Here is a 2,500-nt window from a genome sequence, read left to right as displayed (position 1 = left end):
GCGCCGTGTCGTGCCGTCCCGGGAGCTAGCTCCGAGACGGACGCCTCGGGGCCGCGCCAGACGCCCGCCGGCTCGCCCCGGCGGGCTGAGCTCGGGCGTTTGGGCGGCCCGGCGCTGCTGCATCCTCGGTGGCCGGCCGGCGACAGGGAACCCGGCCCGGGGACGTTGGAGCCGTTGTCGGGAGCCACCTGGCGGCCGCTTTTATATTGTCCCCTGTCTCTGGAGCTTCGGCGACCTTCGTGAGGGCTGTGACTCGGCCGCCGGGCCCGAGGCAGAGTTCCGGGAGCCGGGCGACGCTGGCGGTGACTGTCCCGGTGGCGCCCAGGCGTGGGCGCCTGCTGCTGTCGCTTGAGATTGGGCGTGCAGGCCTATGAGGGTGTGACTGTCGCCGCGCTCTCGAGCCGGTCTGTGGGGCCGCCTGGTCTGGTCGACCAGCATCCGGCCGCGGGGACCGACCCGGCCACCCGACCCTCCTTCCTTCCTTCATTCCTTCCTTCCTTCCCTCCCTCCCCCCCCCCCCCACCCACCGCCCGGTCCCCACAGCGCCCCGCTCCGGAGGTGGGGACCGGCCCGTGCCCGTGCCCGTGCGTTTAGGCCGGTGGAGGGCGCGACGGGCTCGTTGGCGGGCGCGCGTGGGTCCCGGGGGTCGGATTCTTTCTGACCGATGCTTTTCCGAGTCGGACTCCGGAGGTGGGGACCGGGCTGGGCCGCGAGGGGTGACCCGGAGAGAGAGGCCCGGGCCCGGGTGCGGTCCCTCGTGGGCTCCGGTCGCCTGGGAGGTGCCTCCGTGCGAAAATGTTTCCAAGTCCCGCTGGGTCCGGGGACGCGGACGGGCCGGGACCTGCTCGCGCGGGTGGCCGGGGAGGGCGCACCCGGCCCTTCAGCGGGCCCACGTGGGTCCCGGTCGGCGGACGCGACTTTTTCTCACCCTCCCCCGCCCCCTCGTCCACCGCGAGTCCCGGCCGGGGTGGGGGTGGCGGTGGGGACCGGCCCGAGTCGTACTGGGCGGCCCGGATAGGGCGGCCTGGGCCCGGGCGCGGTCCCTCGTGGGCCCCGCTCCTCAGAGGCGGCAGAGTGGGATAGTTCCTTTTCTTTAACCAAGTCTTCGCCCGGGGACCCGGAGGGACCGCGGTACGGTACCTGCTCGCGCGGGCGATCCGGGGAGGGCGACCCCGGCCCGCTCGCTGCCTCTGCCACGTTTTCCCGCCCCTCCCGCCCCGCTCCACTCTGCCGCCCCCGCTCCTCGGGTCGACCAGATGGCCCCGAGAGAGCTCCGGGGCTGCTGTGGATGGGGAAGTGTTGGGGAGAGGTAGCCGGGCCGAGGTCCCGGGGAGCCCCCCCGAGGTTCGTGGATGGGCCCCGCTGCCGGGCGCCGTGATTTTTTTCGCCTGAAATGGGCCTTTTTTACCACCAGATAGGTGCTGACACGGTCTCCTCTGGCATCTCTCGCTGGGGGTTCTGGGACTCCGGACGCGCGCAGGGCGCTGGGCTTTGGACCGCCGTCTGGCGCCCGAACCGGCCCTTGCCACTTGAGCCGCCCGCTTGGGCCTGCGCGCCGGCTCTCGTGTGTGCGCCCGGCTGACCCGACCCGCGGTGCCGCCTCCGGTCTCTGGCTCACCCGAGGGCGGCGGGGCGAGGTGGTGCGTGGGTCTTCTACCCCGTGTGACCCCCCTTCCCCGCCGCAGGCACCCGGTGGTGGCTGAGACGACCCCACCCCGCAGGCTCCGTGCCACGTGTCAGGCGTTCTCCTCGCGGGGTCGTCGGCCACTGTTGCCCGAGAAGGCAAGAGAGAGAGAAGAGGGGGCTGGGTGCCGGCTGAGGCTGAAGCAGGCTCCTCCGGTGAGGGTCCTCGCCGTGCCCCTCCCCCCTCGGGGCCCTCGTGGCCCCTGGCTCTCTGGATTGACTGATCGATGTGGTGATGTCGCGCTCTCCTGGGCCGGGCCTTACGTCGCGCCAGACGAGGGACGGACGTTCTTGGCGAACGGGACCGCTCTTCTCGTTCTGTCCGCGGGCCCCTCGCCTCTCTTGTCACGCCCTGCCGGCCTGCCGAGGGGTGTGTGGGAGGCAGGGGTGGTGGTCTCCGGCCCGGACCTGCGGTCTCCCGCCTCCTGCCTCACGGCGTGGGCGGGGCCGTGGTCCTCGGACGCAGCAGACGCTCTCGCTTCGCCTCCTTGGCGTGTGCCTCGCGGGCGGTCCTCCCCGCGTCGGTGGGGGCCGTCCCGCCGCTGCGCCGCGCGCCCGCTGCCGGCGCGTGAGCGTGACTTGCTCGGTCCTCTGTGGTGCCCCTGGAGCGCTCCAGGTCGTCCCTCAGGCGCGCGAGGCCGAGCGGTGGTGTCGTTCCCTTTTCCCAGCGTGCTCCTCGGGGGTCTCCGCCGCGGTGGTGTGTCCCGTGAGTGGCTCTCTCGGGGGGGTCGAGACGGTAAAGGGCGCGGGGGCTTGCCTCTGTTTCTCTCCCTCGGTGGGGGACGGGGGCCTGCCACCTCGTCGCCATCGTCCTCCC

The sequence above is a fragment of the Tursiops truncatus genome, chromosome 21, assembly GCF_011762595.2.
Source record: "Tursiops truncatus isolate mTurTru1 chromosome 21, mTurTru1.mat.Y, whole genome shotgun sequence".
Taxonomy (NCBI): domain Eukaryota; kingdom Metazoa; phylum Chordata; class Mammalia; order Artiodactyla; family Delphinidae; genus Tursiops; species Tursiops truncatus.
Note: the sequence above shows the minus strand (reverse complement) of the source record.